The sequence below is a fragment of the Schistocerca piceifrons genome, chromosome 1 (genome assembly GCF_021461385.2).
Source record: "Schistocerca piceifrons isolate TAMUIC-IGC-003096 chromosome 1, iqSchPice1.1, whole genome shotgun sequence".
Taxonomy (NCBI): domain Eukaryota; kingdom Metazoa; phylum Arthropoda; class Insecta; order Orthoptera; family Acrididae; genus Schistocerca; species Schistocerca piceifrons.
In genome coordinates, this window is record NC_060138.1 from 464608903 (window position 1) to 464631496 (window position 22594).

A 22594-nucleotide genomic window follows, 5' to 3' on the forward strand; every position below is an offset into this window, starting at 1 on the left:
TTGTGAATTTATCATTTCTGAGAAAGCATGCTGTTACAGCGTGATTACCTGTAAACACCACATTAATGCAATAAATGCTCAAAATGATGTCCGTCAGTCAACCTCAGTGCATTTGGCAATACGTGTAATGACATTCCTCTCAACAGCGGGTAGTTCGCCTTCCGTAATGTTCGCACATGCGTTGACAATGCGCTGACGCAGGTTGGCAGGCGTTGTCGGTGGATCACGATAGCAAATATCCTTCAACTTTCCCGACAGAAAGACATCTGGGGACGTCAAATCCGGTGAACGTGCGGGCCATGGTATGGTGCTTCGACGACCAATCCACCTGTCATGAAATATGCTGTTCAATACCGCTTCAACCGAACGCGAGCTATGTGCCGGACCTCCATCATATTGGAAGTGCATCACCATTCTGTTATGCAGTGAAACATCTTGTAGTAACATCGGTGGAACATTACGTAGGAAATCAGCATACATTGCACCATTTAGATTGCCATCGATAAAATGGGGACCAATTATCCTTCCTCCCATAATGCCGCACCATACATTAACCCGGCAAGGTCGCTGATGTTCCACTTGTCGCAGCCATCGTGGAATTTCCGTTGTGCAATAGTGCATATTATGCCGGTTTACGTTACCGCTGTTGGTGGATGACGCTTCGTCGCTAAATAGAATTCGTGCAAAAAAATCTGTTATCGTCCCGTAATTTCTCTTGTGCCCAGTGGCAGAACTGTACACGACGTTCAAAGTCGTCGCCATGCAATTCCTGGTGCACAGAAATATGATACGGTTGCAATCGATGTTGATGTAGCATTCTCAGCACCGACGTTTTTGAGATTCCCGATTCTCGCGCAATTTGTCTGCTACGTTGGGCATTTTGACCACAATAGCCATACATCAGCACGATATCGACCTTTTCCGTAATTGGTAAATGGTCCATTATAACACAGGTAATGTATTACGAACCAAATACCGTCCGCACTGGCGGAATGTTACGTGATACCACGTACTTACATGTTTGTGACTATTACAGCACCATCTAACACAAAGTGAAAAAAGTGGTGCAACTAAAACATTCATATTTCTGTACGTACTACACGAGTATGTAATAAAAAATTGGGGTTCCCATTTAAAAAACGCAGTTGATATCCGTTTGAGCTATGGCAGCGCCATGCAGCGGGCCAACCATAGCGCCATCTGGTTTCCCCCTTCAAGCTAGACAAGTTTCGTTCTTTGTAGTTTTTTCGTTTGACACGTATTTCGTAAGATATTTGGCCCGGTCACGGTCAATGGACCACCCTGTATAACTTGACAATAACGTTATCGGTGTATAGACAAATAGCGCCACATGCCTCTGGAAATTTAACATGGATTTGTCGAAACAAGCCACACGCAATCCTTGCTGTATTGGACAAACACGTTACTAACCTGGTGGCCATAATGTATTGGCTCATCAGTGTAGACATCAATACAACAACACCCAAATCCATTGATGTTACGTACATTAGTGCACATTATTGAGACGTTTTTATCCTGTCCCCGTGCCCACACCAAACGGCAACACAGAAACACTACCAAAAAGACCAAAACAGACTGGGACAGGGTCAGACAAAAAATACATGAGCACATACCGCAAGACATCACCGGCAGTGTTGATTACAGAGCACACATGCTGACAGATATCATTACACACACACAGAACACCTGCATACCCACACAAAGAATGACAAAACACCAAAATATTCCCTGGACTACACAATTAACACGACTCAAACAAGACTCAAAACGTAAACGTAAACTTTACCAACGAGCAATTTCAGATAGAGAAAGACAATTACGACTACACGACTACCGGCTTGCCAAGGATAAATATAAACTTGAGCTGAATAAGACCAGGAAAGACCATTGGAACAGCCATGTAGCAGCACAAACACAACTAAGCATTTGGGGGGAACCATACAAAATCGTGACAGAGAAAATTAAGAGCCCACTGGTTCTGGGAACGCTGCGACAGGAGGATGGTGAGATGACTAAGGGCTGGAGACGCACAGCGGAGTTCCTGCTGAGCAAACTCCTGCCCGACGACATCGCAGACACAGACACACCACAACATGCAGCACTGAGACGCGAAGTAGACACAGCATACACCACACCAAACGTCACCTGTCCATTTGCGCAGAAAGAAGTGGCGACAGCGATCTCAGAACTCAAAAACAAAAAGGCACCTGGACCGGATGGTATCCACTCTGAGGTACTGAAACAAATTGCACCGCAGATCACCCCGTTTCTCACAACGTCGTTAAACGATGCATTAAGGCTGGGCCGTGTGCCTGCAGTGTGGAAGACCTCGAAGGCGGTTATCATCAAAAAGGCTCCAGACAAAGACCCATCAGACCCCAAGTCATACAGACCAATTTGCCTTATCAATACACTCGGTAAAGTACAAGAAAAACTACTTTGCAAAAGACTACAAGCACATCGAACACTACGGGGACTGACACCACACCAATACGGCTTCAGGGAAGGGAAATCTATAGACGACGCAATTAACAGAGCACTCCAAATAGTACACGACACACCCTCCAAATACACACTTGCAATTATGATAGACATCTCAGGTGCCTTCGACAACCTCTGGTGGCCGGCCTTGTTCAAGAGGCTCAGACACCTGCAGGTACCGGAGTCTCTGTATAATAGTTTCATGGACTACTGCAGAGACAGAACGGTCGTTTGGCAAATGGACAACCAGAAAGTGATTAAACGAATTACAAAAGGCTGTCGACAAGGGTCGATCTGCGGCCCCATCTTCTGGGACATAGTTATAGAACCGCTCCTACAGTTACTAGAGGAGCACATCTTGACAGATGGAGCTGTCGCTTATGCTGATGATCTGCTCGTCGTAGTTTCAGCAAATAACCGTGCCCAGCTAGAAGAAAGAGCCAATGGAACACTTAGGACAATAACCCAATGGTGCACAGATAATAAATTAAAGATAGCAGGAAACAAAACAACTTATACATTGCTAAAGGGTATCCTGCGCAGGAACCCAATAGTCAAAATCGGGGACACAAACATAAAAAGACTAGCAGTCACACGCTATCTAGGAGTATACATTGATGAACGATTGAACTTCCACGAACACATGCGAATATGCACAAACAAAGCAGAAAAGATACTACACAAACTGGCTAGGCTAAATTCGGAACAATTCAGACTACCCCTGTCAGTGACACGAACATACCATTGCGCTCTCTTCGAGTCAGTACTATGCTTTGCTGCCAGTACGTGGGCCCACAGGTTAAATCTCTCAACCAACAGAACCGTTGTACGTCGAGGCCAAAGATGTGTTCTACTTCGACTAACAGGGGCATTCAACACAACATCAAATGACGCACTATGTGTCGTCATGGGAATTTTCCCCATAGATATCACCACCAGGTACCGCGCAGCAATGTACTGGCTTAGGATGGGGAGAATAGACCAGGTTCGGCAGATCACTGGTGTACCGATTGAGACAACACACCAACTCAGAGCGTGGCGAGTGGATACCTGGCAGAGCGAGTGGGCCAACAGCGATAAGGGCCGCCGTGTCTACAACTTCTTCCCTGACATCCGGGAAAGACTAAAACTAAAACATATTGATCCCAGCCGCGGTATGGTACATTTCATCACAGGACATGGCCCTTATCCCACGCACCTGTACCGCGTGAGTCTGCAGCAGACTAATAGATGCACATGCGGGGAAGAAGGTTCCCCTGAACATACTGTCTTCTTCTTCTGCGGACAACGCACGAACATAAGACACACAGTACACATAAATCGCCTGAACACACAGAACGAACTACATGCCATAATACGCGACCCAGAAAGGTGGACTGAACTCAACAAACTAACGGACGAAATCTCGAAGATCCAACAAATAGAATACTTGCGCAACAGACCCTACCGAAGGCAAGTCGGTCCAAACAGATGTCACGATGCCCAGGGGGATACAGATATGATTAGCACCACGAGTGATGAAGAAGAAACAGATACAAACCAGGGCACCAACACAGATATTGAAGCGTCCAGCGCGGATGATCCATAGTGTCAACCAAGTCAAATTCAAAGAACAGAGTGGAACAACCGACAAGAGGTGCACAAGTCACACACAATCCTAAAAACAGATTGCACCGTATATATAAATAGTTAACAGCATCTCCATGTCCAATAAGAGCTTAAAGCTAGGTACCTCTTCAAGGGACCTACACCTTCCGTTAAGAGGCAGCGCACAGTCAGTATGGAAGGATCTTAATTGTGGTCCCTCTCTTTTGAGCCCAACCCGACGGATACCTATGGTAGATCGGGGAAAACCACCGCTCAGGCTGTGTTGCTGGCGGGGCCGGAAGGTGCTAACTGCCCCACCACGTATCATTGTAAGTCTCATTGACTCAGTGTGAACTGTTTGTACAACCAACCTACACAGCCTATACCTCAACCTCCACTATACTAAGAACCTCTCATCTGAAGCTTAAAGTTGGGCACCTCTTCAAGGGACCTACGCCCCCCTGGTAAGAGGCGGCGCACGTCCTGGATGGAAGGATCTTAATTGTGGTTCCTCTCTTTTGAGCCCAACCCGACGGATACCTATGGTAGATCGGGGAAAACCACCGTTCAGGTCGTGTTGTCGGCGGGGCCGGGAGGTGCTTGCGCCTGATGTACTCTACTAGGAGCCTTGCAGGCTCAACACAAACCGTTAGCGTCATTACCTTATTACTTTTACCACGAGTACCCTTTCATTAGCAACTTTGAGCCAAGCACAAAATCAGTTACCTCCCTATTGTACATCGTAAATAGTTTAGCAGGCTGGACATGGAGGTCTTAGTCTTAGTTTCTAGCTTTAACGTACCCTAATCTCTTCTAGTTAAGGTAGTTTTTAGGATGGTAGATGTTAAAGGCATGGTGAGCAACGGCCAGCGTCTTGAGGGTATTCCAAGACCCGGGCCGCCGCCCACAACCAGGTGACGGGCCATATTATACCTATAACTTCTCTATTCAGTTCTCTTCCTTCCTTCTTTCTAAATATTTAATTTCGTTTTGTTTATTAATATCTTACTTGATTTTGTATTAGTTATAAGTTTTTCTAATGCTGCACAAAAAAAAAGATAGCAAATGGATCTAAACAGAGCCCGCCTCCACGTGGCGGGACACGGGCAACGGTGTGAGTGGGGACGGGAGCCGTGGTGGTGTTACTTTCAGTCACTGCGGACCCCGGACCCAGTCACAGCGGCTAAGTGGTAATATACGACCCACCATAAGAAATTAGACGGTGGGTCATAAAATATAAGCAGCTAGTGACAAAAAAAAAAAAAAAAAGTGTCCCCGTGCCGCAAATAACCAGCTGGAACGCGGTGACTCTCTAACGATATCATTAGCGTTACTTGCAGTTTTATAAGTAATTACCCGAGACCGAGAGTGCATTTGGTTGGCGCACAGTGAAATACAGTCTGTGGCCGCGGTAGAAGATTGAGCGGGGAAGAGTTCTCACTTGGCTGGCGCATTGTGCGTCGCGGCGCGCGGGAGGCACTCGGCCGCTGGGCTTTTCTTCGCGCCTAATCGGCCGTCCAGCGACGCCTGCGCTGTATGAGCGACGGAGCGTGTGCCGTCAGCGCTAATGGGCGACACGCATTGCAAGGGAGGACGGCATGGGGCGGTATGGGGGCTCAGCAGGCGCAGCGTCCGGTCAGGAAGCGCGGCTTACCGTGTACTGTCAAACCGAGGCGGGACCCCGCCGCTCCTCATGGGCCCCTTCCGTAAAGATGTGGTCGCATTCACACGTCACTTCCAGTCTCTCCGCGGATGTTCTGAGAATAAAGACCGTAAAATGACCATTAGCTTTGCAACGAATGTATAGGCACGTCGATTGTGCCTGAAAACCTACAGGAAAACAATATAGCTAGCTCAACGAAGAGTGTTCATAGGACCCTCCGGAACTTTCAGCTTTATATCAGTTGAAGCCCAGTTTATGATTCGTGGATTATGTTCAGCCAGTATGACTGTGAGATATAAAATGTCAATCATCACCTCGAAAAACGGAAGTTACGTAGTTAATTTTTTGTTTGTTGCAGGTAAATGTGAATAGTCCTAGTGTACACGGAAGTTCCCACGTCCCGCTACACCTACGGGGGTGATTCAAATTAAAACCTTGAAAGTTCCATAAAATTTCGAAAAGTTTTGTGATGGGCTTGGTAGGTGCAAATAGTGCTCCTCGAGGTTCAGAAAGTGACCGACAGGTGGCAGAGTAATGCTACAACGCAGGAAGCGGCAGCAGCGTCCACAACAAGATGGTCGCTCCGCTGTCAACACGCACCGTGATTGAGCAGCGATTTGTGGTTCTTTTTTATGTAGTGAAGATGTCAAAGCAATCGAAATTCAGCGCAGTACGGTGATTCCCGTTCGTCGTTCCAGTAAGTGCACGAATAGTGTAGGAAGTTTAAAAGCGGTGGAACTTCTATGGAGAATGGCCCAAGACCAGGACAAGCTCACTGTGTAGTGACGGACGAGGTCACTGCATTGGCAGAGGAGGCTTGTGAAGGAGAACAGACGCTTTACTCTGAACGAAACAGTCAAAAGTTTGAATATTAGTACTGGTTCAGTGCAGAATATTGTTCACAATGTACTGCACTTCAATAGGGTGCCTGCAAGATGGGTGCCATGTCAATCGACTGCTGAACTGCAAGACCTGGACTACATTCTCCAAATAAAAAACATATACCTTAACCCGGGATCGAATCATCGACGTCCTGCACGCTAAACCAAAACTGTATCCACTGCACCAACTGTACAGCGCGACTTAGTTGTGATGACAAAGGTAGTTACCACACACGTGAATACAGTGTTGCCAAATTGCCAGTCTTTAACGTCCTTTATCTGCCGGATGTACTCACTGGACGAAATTTTGTGACAGACATTTTTCTTTTTTTTATCACTGGCATGTGAGGAGTCGCGCTGCGAAGCCCGAGTGCACGTATTTCGCTTCACCCTGTATGACTTTCCAATCCAGTTGTGAAAAGTCTGAACTCATTGTTAATACTCATTAGTATCACTTTTTTTCTTTTACGTTGCCGTGCCACATTCCAGTGACATGATACATACATTTTTCCTTACAATTACAGCGTTACAGTTACTCAACATACACATGTGTTTATGGAATACTTTTACTTACATTACACAACGTATTCGTTATTGTTAACATGATCATTCTTTTGTATACAATTTTTCATTTTTGTGTAAATCGTTGAAACACATACAAGAAATGTAACGTATGTGTAAAAACTGAATTCCGAAAATGGTCAGAAATTTTGTGGAATGATTTGTATAAAACTAGGGAAAAAATACATTAGAGAAACATTTGCTGCACCTTAGAATTAAGCTCTAAATCATTTACAGCATATGAGGTGCATCAAATATTTCTCTAGTGGGTTTTATTTCTTACTTTTAGACAAATCATTTCACAAAATATATGATCGTTTTTGTTTTCAAAATTTATTTTTATTAGCAAGTTATATTTAGAAAGCATGAAATGTAGTATATTCAAATATCGATCCCTGTTCTATTATTTATAAAAGTATACACATCAAGAAAAAGCAGCGAAGTAACAGTTTATACTGTAATTTATATTTATTTTATTTTCTCAACATGAAAGAAAGAATTCCACAATTTCTACAGCAGCCCACCTTTTTAAGCGCAAAATACTTAAGCCTCAAAGTGATGGAATTTTTGGTACTTCATTTACATAGGTAGCAGCAACTTTTCGCATAATATTTCAGATTTCCTTTGTTCCTAGTTTTCTGCAAAAATGGACCAATTTGACACGATATTTGTCCATTTTTGACTCGTCCTTTGGCTATGAAAATTCGAACAAAAATCCATGAGCAGCTTTCCCAGTGTAACTTTCTTAATTATCCCTATAACTTTGAAACTATTAAATCTTTCTTTGCAAAACTAGAATTCACGCTGGTCATCTTGGTGCCCCATTTGTCCATTCCTCGCTCGTCGTGTGAATAAGAAAATTCGAACAAGAGTCCATTGTGTATTTTATAAGGAGCCTTGTTTTTAATACGATCAGGCATCTGAACAAAAAAAAAATGCTATGCTCAGAAGAGAGGGCTGTAAAATATCGACCGTCGGCGGCTGAACTGTGGTTGAATGAGTAAACGCGACAAAACATCGTGTGAATGTAGAAATAAAAAAAATCTCCAAAAGCAACTACGAGATTTTTTTCAGCAACCAATAAGCATGTTTAGAGTTATTTTTATAACGCAGATACTTGAAATAGCATCATTGCATTGCTTTGTCTGTAAGTTGAAAGCGTACGCAATACACCGGTTGTAACGGGTATAAGTGCAAATATTCTTATACTTCTACAACTGCATGTCCACACGTCAGAGTGTTTTTTTTCTGTGTCGTCAAATAACTTGCTACCTGATGTTTTCTGCATAGTCGTAACTGCACCAGCAAGTGGACTAGCCCTGTTGCTATAGATTAACCGTTTTGCGTCCACCTGTCCAAACATAAACACCCGATCTGCTGCCCAGGGAAAAGAAATCATTAATGGTTTGCTCTTGCCACTTGAAGGCATTACCCAAACTACAAACGTATAGCTGTAATTAACAGTCTACAAACGACTTAAATACCGGCATAATGTTGTTCAGTACACCATCCCCAGTCACCAATAGAAATATCTAGACTTACTTCCGTTAAAAATTGTGTAGCTTTTGGACAGCTCCTGAATGAGTGAGTACCTAATATGTGACGTTTGGTAATGCATACAGGCATACTCATTTCCGTTGTACCTGTATTAAGTAAGACTGTGTGTTCCGTAACTATTTAATTACACATTTGTGGTGAGATTGCATTTTCAGTTGTACACAACGGGATGTACACTCATACAATACAGCATAGCTTAACTCTTGCCAATAGATTTTTTTTTTCGACCTGTAGTACCACTGCACTGGTAATATTTGCACTTAAAATAAACTCTATTATATATAATAAAATTATTCCAACAATAAAACAAATTACAGATACATTATGAGACTGAACATGTCACGTTCTGTAATTCATTTAATGTATTCCGCCACTTAAGCTCTACATGTCTTCAGGGAGCAGTACTTTCCGAAGCATTCACTGGATGGAGTCCGGGTTTTCTGGAACATGTGTTGCAGTAGTAAATAAATTCCCTTCTACCATCTTTTCCTTTCCCTTTACAATACAGGTCTTACTCTTACTCTTTTCATTAGAGTAAATGATGTGTGGCTGCTATCATAATCTCTCCTCGTCATCGAAAGTATAAGGTCTCCCCATCTTTCTTCTGTTTGTGTTCCGTACACATGCAACAGGAGCTTTCAGAAGTGTCACTCTGTAATTCTTGTGGCCCAACTTGGGTTTCTGGTTGGAATTCGCATTCTGAGTTTACAGACTGAAGCTAGGGGCTACTACTACCCCAAAAGCCAGAAAAACATCTTACATCTTGCGCCACCACTTTTTTGGTTTCCTGATGAATCTGTAGGATGTACAATACTCCTACTAGCAGACTCAGAGTGTTCATGTCTATGACTTTCTGTTTTTTCACCTTCACTGTCACTGTTTTGTGAACCATAATTACTGTTGTCATCGCTCAAATCACTCACATCACTGACACCCTCATCCAGTATACGCAATACTGCTTTAGGATTATCACGTAAATTCGCCATTTTTGGTGCTATAGTTCTAGCACAGCCTTCGTCCATCGGACTGAACTAGAAACAGTAGCCAACAGATGTCAGAACACTTCAGTACACAAAATACGGCGGTGAGAAGTTTGTGTTGGGCGATGCCAGACATGCGAGTATAATGCGACATTTACGCGGTCGCGGCTGCCTCGCCGGTAGAACGCTAGCGGTTAACAGTTCGGAGATTTACTTAACTACTCATCATAGTAGCTAATTTTATAACACAGCACAAAGCTTACAACATTAACGAAAAACACTGGATGCGCATGTTGTGTTGCTAATCAAACAGCAGGTCGAAGATTCGTGCTGCCTAAAATTATGCAGTTTCCACGTTCGAGCGAGGGGAGTCACAGTAGCAGTACCGTTCCGCATCAGATAACCAGACTATAGCAAGGTAGACAACTATCTGTAAGTTGGAGGTCACTTGCCCTTCACAAATCACCCGTAGGCGAGGGATGCACAGCTCTGTCACAATAGGAGCGCGATATGCGCGGAGCGTGACCAATCTTTATTGCCGTCTCCGTACGCGGCGCCACCGTCCACGGCGCGTGTGGCCGTCCTAATTCACAACGTCATTATGCTCGTCGCTGGTCGCTGGGCCACCGTACAACAGGGCGGCGGCGTGAAACGCCGTCACGGCGATCGCGAACCGCCTTCTGGCGTCGCTTACGGCACGTTTATTGCCGCCGGCCATATTTCACCGGCACGCGTTCAGCGCCGCCCGCTTCCGAAGACGACACCGAGACGAAAGCAAACCGCCGCGCGAGGCGATCCCAATTATGAACAGTCGCTCGCGACGACTTTCCTTTTGGAACGTGAGGTGTCAGAAGAACGCGATCAGCACTCTCTACAACGGTTTTCTGTACCGTCTCCCAGTGTTGTTTGTAGAGCCTCTCTGTGACACTATCACACAAACTAAAAAAAAACGGTGAAGAATCATGTAGCATTTCCCTCAAACCTGATTTGTTTCATAACGTCTAAAGTTCCAGGCTACTGCAGGAGTCGTATACGAAATGGTCCCATGTTAACCAATATACTCTGAATGTTGAGCTCTGGAACACGTGAAGGTGCACCAACACTGTATGTCATCACATTTGCCACAAATAGTCGTGGTCTTTCCAGCTTTACAGAGCGAGCAGGTTGCCATCCTCCACATTCTATGATCAAGTGTGGATGTCCAACGCATTTGTTGCCTTCTCGAAGTTTCACTGTCCAGAGACCACTCTCCATAAATGCTTACGACAGTAGCATACTGTGAGGGCTTGGTCTGTGACCCTTCTAGTTGCAGGATAGTAAACTGTGGAGTATGGTGATAATGCCGATTGGGACTCTATCTGCTAATGAAACAGTATTAGGAAGACATATATTTCTTTTAGTTAAGCATTAAAATTGAATAGTATTCTCCACAGTAACAATGAGGAAAATTATGAATATAACCTACAGAATAGAACGCGCTGACGTATGTTCTCAGTAGATTCTAGAGTCCATACCCGAGTGGACTGTAGAAGCTCTGCACGTGATGTAGATGGTAGTGTAGAGTTACGCCATATCCTCTCCTCCAAACGCAGGCCCTTGGCGCCGGTATCTGCCTACAGATGCATGTCAAGCCCAGCAGCCTTTCGCTTACCTCCAGGATACAGCAACAGGTTGACGATGCACCAGACAAAGTCAGAGATAGTCGTCTCCAACTTCTCATCAGTGGATGAGATGTTGGCAGCTCACAGTCACCAGGTTCGATAGAACAGGTAAGTAACAATAAATGATAATTAATTGAAACCCTCAGCTGCCGACAGGTGTTGTTGACATACCACGATGGTGATAGCTGAAAATGTGTGCCCCCACCGGCACTCGAGCCCGCGATCTCCTGCTTACATGGCAGACGCTCCATCCATCTGAGCCACCGAGGACACAGATGAATAGTGCGACTGCAGGGACTTATCCCTTGCACGCTTCCCGTGAGACCCACATTCTTTCGAGAACAGTTACTATCCTCATATAGTTAAATGGCTACCCGGCCATTGACCTTCGTCTGTGCGAATGTGCACAGGTTGCCCGAACTCTTACGGGAATCGTCACCTTAGTGTGCGCGAGTAATGAGTGGACGGGCAAATATCTATTAGGAACATTACGTATGTAGATTGTGGACAGTTGGGAATGTAGGTCTTACGGGAAGCGTGCAAGCGATAAGTCCCTGCAGTCGCGCTATTCATCTGTGTCCTCGATGGCTCAGATGGACAGAGCGTCTGCCATGTAAGCAGGAGATCCCGGGTTCAAGTCCCGGTCGGGGCCACCATTTCAGCTGTCCCCCATCGAGGTATATCAACAACACCTTTCGGCAGCTTAGGGTTTCGATTAATTATCAATTATTCTAGGGAAGCTGCACGTTCATCAATGGTATCTGTTCTTTCGAGAACAGTTACTATCTTCATACATAGGTAAGTAACAGTCTCTAAGGCAGAAATCATCAGGTGATTGGTCGGTAACATGTCACGGGCTCAGCATCATAGTTGGGTCACTGAAACTGAGAAACATATGGGCTTGGAAGCATGAGTTTTTATTACTGTCTCTCAGAGTTAAACATGTTCTGTCTGGATGAGGATGACCACATCTGTCCATGTTTCCTCAGCTCCCCATAGGTCTTCGCTGCACAGTGGTGGCTTTCAGGGCTTCAATTTGATGCTTTTCTGACATGTCAGTGGACTAATAGACATTTTTATGGAACATCTTCTCATTCTTGGAGCACTGTGATGTGCTGTTAGAATGACGTTATGATCAGTCCTCATTGAGGTCATGTTGCTGACAAAATGATTCAGATTTCTCGCTCGAGGGGGGTGAAGCAACAGATTCCAGAGTGCGCCATATTATTTGCAGTATCAGCTGTTTGCCTTCTTGTCATTCTGATTGCTACATGGCGCGTCGGCCTGGTGTAACTTGGATTCGTGCTGGCTGGAGAAATGGAGAGCACTCTAAGAAAATTTTGCATTTGCCCCTGATATCTTTCTGCCGCGCATCGATACTAACAGCCCATTAGCAGCGCCTTTTCCTGACACGCTCATACCCAGGTGCCAGGTCGTAAAGAGCTGCCCTTTGTCAGAGCCACTTATATCAGCGGATTTCCCCAGTTGGTGCCAGTATCGTCGCCAGATTGCTTCCTCGTTTGTCCATGCTTCACTTCTACTTGTAGTACGTTATCCACTGAGTCACAAGCCCACAACCTCAGCAAGTGGCATTCAATCTCGCGGAGGCCAGCCGTGATAATATTTTGGCTCATTAGTAGTATATTGCACAGTTACACTTTAGAAATTCTTCCAATCCATGTGTGGCATACAGCAAGCCAGTGCTTAACAGTATTGGTTAAAAACAGTCTTGGTTGCAATTTTAGTGTTTTTATTTTTCAACGACGCGTTTCGCCTTATTTAGGCATCTTCAGGTTATCTCTTCTAGATGGACGCAAGAGGCACCAAGATCTGCATAATGCGTTCCCGTTCACAGGAGCGAGTGACAGTAAGATGGGGGCTCAGGTAGTAAGCATTAACGGGAACGCGTTATGCAGATCTTGGTGCCTCTCGCGCCCATCTAGAAAAGATAACCTGAAGATGCCTAAATAAGGCGAAATGCGTCGTTGAAAAATAAAAAAAAAAAAAAAAATAAAATTGCAACCAAGACTGTTTTTAATCAATATAGATATCGCACTTGTATTTCTGAGGGTCAGCCGATCACACGGCAGCAGATGACTAGCGACTGGCAGGAGAGTCCGCCGTACTCTGACTCATGAAGTACTCGTACAGTGGGATTACCTTGAAGTGCAGGGCAATCGGGAAGGAAAGCAGTTAGGCGTTTTTCGATCTGTAGTTTCAAAATTTGATTAGGTTCCGCGACTTAACACATGGTCATGGATTCGATGGTTCTTCCATGACTGAGCAGACTTCTTCGTTTGCTTACTTTTTTATGCATCTTTCTGACACTATTTGGCTAATTACTGCACCCATTTACGGATAGGTATTTTCGAAAATGACCTTTTGAGACGATGGTCACTCCCGTCCCACTTGTTCCTTGCGAACTTTGCCAAACTAATCTATCTCTGATTTTCAATATTCCAACGTTCATAATTGATAGTGCCTCTCACTTTGTAATTTATTGCCCTCTTTATGCCACACCAGTGTACCTCTGTTTCAAGTGCGTTTCAATGCTCATGATTGGTAGTTCCTCTCACTTTGTAATTTTCTGCTCTCGTTAATGTGTAATTGAATTTTTTATTATACATGTTCTTACGAGCAATGGTTACGATAAACTCAGGTTAAATTGTATAAAAACTAATGTATGACAATAAAAATCGGGTTTTCATTGTAAATCTTTTCTAAAAGATTGTTTATAATGATTCTTTAAATTAAAACATACGAATTAGACTTTTTCCATCTTTGTGCCTTGGCCGGGAAGCGAGCTCGTGCCACCTACATGGCATGCGAACATGCCACATGCCCTACCGAAACAGCGTCCTCACTTTATGGTATTAAAGGCACTTATAAAAATTCAAAGTATATTTTCTCTAGAATTTTCGAGAATTGTATCGGACTGCTATAAATGATTCGTATTTGAGTGGTGAATTTCACGTACAGTAAAAGGAAAAGACTAAAAAATCTGATTTCCGTTTGGTATTTAAGCTGCTAGTTGGCGAGGAACGATCTGTCTCTCGATCGGTCCACCCGGTACAGATCATTACAGCAGCCAAAAGGCTTGTTAACTCAGTTAGCGTCTTGCAAGCCAGTCTCTACGAGTAGTTTCGATCGTTCTATTTTTTCTCCACTTTAAACAGTGGCTAGACTGGATTGTGAAAATATTGGACTGTGTAAAAATTGGGACATTGTACGAGCGCTGATGAACGCGCAGTTGAGCGCCCCACAAACCAAACATCATCATCATCATTCACTTTAAAACTTTGCGTAGGATATCTCCACCCATGCAGCCTTCGCATTCTTTCTTCTTGGGTCGCACTGCTCTAGTATAGCGTAGAGGCTCTTTTTGTTATACATTTTAATTTCTGCTGTACCCCGATCCAGATCTAAGGTGCTCCTTTAGAAAGACCACTCCTGATAGATATCGATGCCTCCAATGCTCAATGTATTATCACTGTCAGTTCTTCTGCTTCGCCATCCACATCAGCAGCCAGCCATGGATTTCCCGGACACTGAAACACCCTTCTCATTTTTTATCAGTTAGCCTTTCTGATGTTGTATTTCCCCTTATGCACAAATTTTCAATGATGTCTCGGATTTTCCTTCCATCGATGGCATTATGTTGATAATGTAATAATGTAACGAGTCAAAGCTATTCCGCTCTCAGCCTTACAGACTTTCACACGGCGCGCCGCTGCCATGTTTGCTACAGTGAGTCTGTTTTTGATGATGCTCTGATACTCCCTTCCTTCGTAGGCCGGCGGATTGCGAAGTGTGTTCAATACTTGTAAGTGTAATGCCATAATGGTTTCTTCTAGCTGCTTTCCACAGCCATCAGTCAAGCAGTTATGCCACAATACTGACTTCGCATTTACATCGAAGGCGTTCGTAAGAGGCTTAATTCGTCTTAGATGACTAATATCCTTTAGCCGTAGTCTTCGATCTCATCAGTAAAAGAAAACACTTGGAAACCAGGTTGGGACTGTTTTTTCCAGTTAACAGATTACACTGTTCATAACCTGTGCTGGAACTTGGGTAAATCTTTATGAGCCGAAATCCAAGCGTCAGAGCATTCGGTGGAAACACTCGAATCGCCAATCCGGTAGAAATTTGTAAGGCAACGGTCAGAGGGGAAAGTGATGTTAACTACCTTTTTGAGTGCCATTGATCAAATTTTCTGTGATTTTCTTGAAGGAGCAACGCTTTACCAAGAGCCTATACTACTAAGACATGATGGAGAACAAAGCCAAGCTTTCGTTGAAGAGGAATGTCTGGGATGGCAGAGGTAAAGACTGCTTCTTGTTCAAGTCAACGGTCGACCTCGTACGGTACACTTGACGCTGGATACAATTGGGAAAGTGGGTACGCAGAATCTACCTAATTTCCTCACAGCCCAGCCCTCGCCCGTTTGGCTTTTTATCACTTTGGTCCGTTGCACCATTTTCGATTAGAACGGAAAGATAAAGAATAAAGTGCAAAACTAACTTCGAGATCAACATATGGAATTCTTCACTCAGGGGAAGACAAGATTCGTGAGAGGATGAGACCAGTGCACGGAAGTTGGCGGGAATTCGCTGGAAAAAGAGACAAATAATTGTTTTAATTTAATTAATCACTCGTACATCTACATCTGTACTGAACAAACAACTTTACAGTGTACAGTGGAGGGTACGCCTTGTACCACTACCATATCCCCTTTCTCTGTTTTCCTCCGGATGAGCCCTGATTTCTCCGATTATCTTGTCTGCGTCATCTCTCGCCAAGTATGGGGAGGAAGTACAACGTTTCTCTACTCTTCATCGAGGGTGCGCTCTAGTAATTGAAAACACTTCACTTATAGCGTCTGCCACTCGAATTCGTGTCTACTAAACAGTCCCATTACGAAACATCGCGCTCTTTCTTCGATATTTTCTATTTCTTCAACTAACATAACCTGATAAGGGTCCCAAACGGACGAGCAACACTCAAAAATAGGTTTTAATTATCTTGTAAGCCACTCCTTTGGTAAATCAATTATGTTTCCTCAATGTAGACTCTAAAACAAGACAGGAAAAAAAGCACCACGAAGGAATTACACGATTGGGACGGAAATCGGTAGATGTGATGAACATGTACAGAGATCTGGTGAGCTCGCTGGCCGAGGTATGATTTGGAAAGCACGAAGAGAAGCAGTAGAAAGTGCTGGTGGGCACTTTCGTGGCAAAATGTAAGCTCAAAATTGCTTGCCACGAAGGGCAACAAAACGGGGCGTAGAATATCATCGAAGCACCACTGTGCTGTAAGGGTCCCAAGGATAACAACTAAAGGGGCCCTGTTTTAAAAACTAACGACACACCGGACCATTACTCTCGATTTTTGGGTCGTATGATGAGTGACAGTCAGGTTGGTATCCCACAGCTGTCCGGGGCGTCTGCAAATACGCCTTCGCTGGTCATTGCGGCTCAGTTCGAAGCAGGACTCGTCAGAGAACGCAGTTCTACTCTAATGAGACTCCAGGCCGAAGACGGGTCTGGAGACTCGCCAGACAGCGGTGGGATACCGAGCTGAGTCGTCCGCCATACGGCCTCGCAGCCAGGAGTGATGACCTGGGGTGCCATTTCTCTTCGTAGCAGGACCCCTTTGGTTGTCTTCGGCGCCAACCCTACAACACAGCGATACGTCGACGATATTCTGTGCCCTGTTTTGTTACCCTTCATGGCAAGCCACGCTGGGCTTATATTTCAGCAAGGTAATGCCCGCCCGCATACAGCGAGAGTTTCTACTGCTTGTTATATCGTGCCTGCCAAACCCTGTTTGGGCTAGCAACGCCGCCGGATCTCGCTCCAACTGAGAACGTTTGGAGCATTATGGGCAAGGCTCTCCGACCAGCTCGTGATTTTGACTATTTAACGCGCCATATGGACAGAATTTTGCACGGAATCCCCCAGGAGGACATCCAACAGCTATATCGATCAATGACAAACCGAACAACTGCTCGCATAAGTTCTATAGGTGGACCCATGCGATACTGGCTTGCTTAAGCTCTTTCTACTGAACAAGTCGTCCAATTTTTCTGGAATTGTAATTTTTTGTGTGTAGATGTGCATAACATCTACCGATTTCCATCCCTTTCGGATAATTTCCTCGTTGTGTGCCTTTTTTTGTCTTAGCGTGTATTTCTAATGATATATCTTTTTCCTTCTATTGGTTTTACGTGGTCATACCACTGGACGTTTATTTTTACATGTCCTTACAATTGTTCATCGACAATAGCGTAAAAGAACGGTAGTGGATCTCAAGTATTTGTGTACGGCACGTTCATTAATTTACGTTCAGTGTCAACTGCGAGTCTCTGCACCAATCAGCAGCATGCTTTTCGCTACAGTCTTCCTACATATAACAGTGCCGTGTATGAAAAACTTTATGGAACTTCCAAGGTTATCCTCTAGATCATTTTATATATGTTGTACACAATAGCGGCCCTATGATACTATCTTTCAGTACTCCCGAAATTACCTTTACATCTGTGGATTTCGTGACGTTAACAATGACGTGTTGATTTCTCTCTGCTAAAAAATCGTGAATGCAGTCACTCCCCCTGCACACATGGTATGTTACCCGTTCGAATACAAATCTAGATGTAATAGTTGATGTAGATTTAGACTGAAAAGAGCTCTTATCAATCAAAATTACAAGCATTGTATACTTGTTTTTGTGTATTTATCCTAAAACGATTAGTGCCATCAGGCCGTCTCTTGGACCTGGCCGGGCGTTCTAAATATTTCACATTATGTTTATTATAGCCCAGAAAGGTTGAAAAGTCCCTGATGCATTTCTTAGCCCTGCCACAACGCTCCTCGCCTCCGTTTAGACTGGGTGGTCTGTTTGTGGTGACATGTAGCGGTCAGTTCCGCATAAGGTGGCGGTGTCCGCATGCTTTTATTCAGACAGTCTATTCTCGCCAACAATTAATCAATCGAGTCATCTTGGTGCCACTTGCCACATTGACTCAACAAGGTTGAAAGAGCTGACAGTTAATGGTGTCTGAGTTTAATAGTAACAATTTTACGGGGAAAAAACTCATACTTTTGGAACTTTTAGGTGCCACCTCACAATTAGGCATATCGACAGCGAAAGAATGTAATATTTTTTTTAAAACTTCAAAGCATAAAATCATTAATCGTAAAAAAATTGTACAGAAGGATTAAAATTTGAACCACAATCTCGTTTACACTGACTTGACACTGACAAGGGAGCGTTACCGGCTGGCCTTCTTTCATTTCATACACAAATCAAAAAAAGTTTTGCATCACCTCCGTTCTGAGAGTTCCGGAACCTGTACAGAAAATTGAAACAGACATCAACATCAACATCATTTCCGCCCTTTTTATTGCTCCTGAAAACCACACACTGCGTGTTATAAAACCATACAGCGAGACTTCTAGAGGTGGTGGTCCAGACTGCTGTAAACACCAGTACCTCTAATACAAAGATGCACGAGCTCTTGCATAGACACATGCTATCCACTTCGTCGTGGCATACTATCCACAAGTTCATCAAGGCACTGTTGGTCCAGATTGACTCACTTCTCAACGGCATTTCGGCGTAGATCCCTCAGAGTAGTTGGTAGGTCACCTCGTCCACAAACAGCCCTTTTCAGTCTCTCCCAGCCATGTTTCATGGGGCTCATGTGTGGAGAACATGCTGGCCACTCTAGTCGAGCGATGTCTTTATCCTGAAGGAAGTCATTCACAAGATACGCACGATAGGGGCGCGAATTGTCGTTCATAAATACGAATTCCTCGCCAATATGCTGCCGATAGGGTTGCACTATCGGTCGGAGGATGGCATTCACGTATCGTACAGCCGTTACGGCGCCTTCCATGTTCACCAGCGGCTTACGTCGGCCCCACATAATGCCACCTCAAAACACTAGCGAACCTCCACCTTGTTGCACTCACTGGTCAGTGTGTCTAAGGCGTTCAGCCTGACCAGGTTGCCTCCAAACACGTCTCCGACGATTGCCTGGTTGAAGACATATCCGACACTCATCGGTGAAGAGAAAGTGATGCCAATCCTGAGCGGTCCATTCGTCATGTTGTTGGGCCCATCTGTATTGCCCTGTATGGTGAAATGGTTGCAAAGATGGACGTCGCCATCGACGTTGGGAGTGATATTGCGCATCATGCAGCCTATTGCGCACAGTTTGAGTCGAACACGACGTCCTGTAGCTGTACAAAAAGTTTTATTCAACATGGTGGCGTTGCTGTCAGGGTTCCTCCGAGCCATAGCCCGTAGGTAGCGGTTATCCAATGCAGTAGTATTCCTTGGGCGGCCTGAGCGAGGCATGTCATCGACAGTTCCTGTCTCTCTGTATCCCCTCCATGTCCGAACAACATCGCTTTGTTTCACTTCGAGACGGCTGGACTCTTACCTTGTTGAGAGCCCTTCCTGGCACAAAGTAACAATGGGGACGCGATCTAACCGCGGTATTGACCGTCTAGGTATGGTTGAACTACAGACAACATGAGGCGTGTACCTCCTTTCTGGTGGAATTACTGTAACTGGTCGGCTGTCGGACCCCATTCGTGTAATAGGTGCTGCTCATGTATGGTTGTTTGAATCTTTGATCGTTTTTAGTGAACAGTCAAAGGGACGGTGACTGTGATACAATATCCACAGTGAAAATCTACATTCAGTAGTTCTGGGAACCGGAGTGACGAAAACTTTTTTTGATGTGTGTATTTTAAGGTTTGAATGACAGCGCCTGTACATCAGTTTCCTAAAGCAGTATGATGAAACTAAAAAAAAATCTCGAAAAAGCAGGGATTGAAATTTGTGGATTTCCGAAAGTTATTAAATACAGAACATTTCGTGCTCCTTTAAACTTAAGTTTTAATGGTGGTAGCTGTGAGTAGAGTAAAAGTAGATGGCCTCGAATCTCATTAGATGCAACTTTTGCTAGCTAATATTTAAAATTCATGTTTATTAACAAATGTAAATGTTACTTAACAAATATCTAATCATAATTTTTAATAAAAACAACTTATTAACATTTTAAATTACTAATAGTATGAAAGTAAATTAAAATTTTACAGACATGTAAAATATTTTACCTTGAAATGAAACGTGGAATACGTCGATAGTGGTGTTCAATGTGTAGGAATGAGAAAGTATTTTATTCTCCCTTTGATGTTTTCGCATTTTTGTACGAAATTTTAATTTACTGTGAATATTCGGATTTTAATCGAATTAGAGATTAAAATACTTAGTTTATATTTTTATACAAAAGATTCGATTCAGTAGTTGTTAGTTGACGTATCCATTTTAAGAAACGTGGAATGTGAGGAAAAGTAAATAAATGTTAGTTCAGTCAGTACTGGAACAGATGACTTTACAATTAGTAGAATTACATTCTGACATGACAGAAGTCATTGGACAACGATATGCGCCGGCCTGTGTGGCCGTGCGGTTCTAGGCGCTTTAGCCTGGAACCGCGCAACCGCTACGGTCCCAGGTTCGAATCCTGCCTCGGTCATGAATGTGTGTGATGTTCTTAGGTTAGTTAGGTTTAAGTAGTTCTAGGTTCTAGGGGACTGATGACGTCAGCTGTTAAGTCCCACACTGCTCAGAGCCCAGCCACAACGATATGCACAAATACCGATGACGGTAGTATTACGTACGAAAGGAATAAAAAGGGGAGTGCATTGGCGGAGATGTAATTTCTACTCAGGTGATTCATGTGAAAATGTTTCCGACGTGGTTATGGTCACGTGACAGCATTTAACAGACTTTGAAAGTGGAGCGGTAGTTGGAGAGAGACGAATGGGTCATTCCATTTCGGAAATCCTTAGAGAAGTCAATATTCCGAGATCCACAGCGTCAAGAGAGCTCCAAGAATACCAACTTTCGGGCATTACCGCTCACCACCGGCAAGGCAGTGGCCGACGGCCTTCACTTAATGACGGAGAGCAGCGGCACTTGTGTAGAATTGTCAGTGCTGACAGACTAGCGACACTGCTTGAAAAACCAGAGAAATCAATGTTGGAATCACCACTAACTTATCCGTTAGGACAGTCTGGAAAAATTTGACGCTAATGGGCGATGGCAGCAGACAACCGACGCGAGTGTCTTTGCTAACAGCACTACGTCGCCTGCAGCACCTCACCTGGGCTCGGGACCGTGTCGATTCGATTCTAGACGACTGGTAACAGCTGATAGTTGGATTCAAGTATGGCACAGACGATACAATAAAGGATCTGTTTGAAAAATTTCAACGGACTGGGAACGTGACGGATGAACGTGCTGGAAAGGTAGGGCGACCGTGTACGGCAACCACAGAGGGCAACGCGCAGCTAGTGCAGCAGGTGATCCAACAGCAGCCTCGGGTTTCCGTTCGCCGTGTTGCAGCTGCGGTCCAAATGACGCCAACGTCCACGTATCGTCTCATGCGCCAGAGTTTACACCTCTATCCAAACAAAATTCAAACGCGGCAACCCCTCAGCGCCGCTACCATTGCTGCACGAGAGACATTCGCTAACGATATAGTGCACAGGATTGATGACGGCGATATGCATGTGGGCAGCATTTGGTTTACTGACGAAGCTTATTTTTACCTGGACGGCTTCGTCAATAAACAGAACTGGCGTATATGGGGAACCGAAAAGCCCCATGTTGCAGTCCCATCGTCCCTGCATCCTCAAAAAGTACTGGTCTGGGCCGCCATTTCTTCCAAAGGAATCATTGGCCCATTTTTCAGATCCGAAACGATTACTGCATCACGCTATCTGGACATTCTTCGTGAATTTGTGGCGGTACAAACTGCCTTAGACGACACTGCGAACACCTCGTGGCTTATGCAAGATGGTGTCTGGCCACATCGCACGGCCGACGTCTTTAATTTCCTGAATGAATATTTCGATGATCGTGTGATTGCTTTGGGCTATCCGAAACATACAGGAGGCGGCGTGGATTGGCCTCCCTATTCACCAGACATGAACCCCTGTGACTTCTTTCTGTGGGGACACTTGAAAGACCAGGTGTACCGCCAGAATCCAGAAACAATTGAACAGCTGAAGCAGTACATCTCATCTGCATGTGAAGCCATTCCACCAGACACGTTGTCAAAGGTTTCGGGTAATTTCATTCAGAGACTACGCCATATTATTGCTACGCATGGTGGATATG

The 22594-nt window shown here is 44.4% G+C and overlaps 1 non-coding gene across 1 annotated transcript; it reads left to right on the forward strand.

Annotated features, from left to right (window-relative positions):
* The first annotated feature begins 11970 nt into the window (after positions 1-11970).
* Positions 11971-12044, forward strand: Trnat-ugu. The gene has a single exon. It is a non-coding gene; the product is annotated as a tRNA-Thr (tRNA).
* Positions 12045-22594: the final 10550 nt, after the last annotated feature.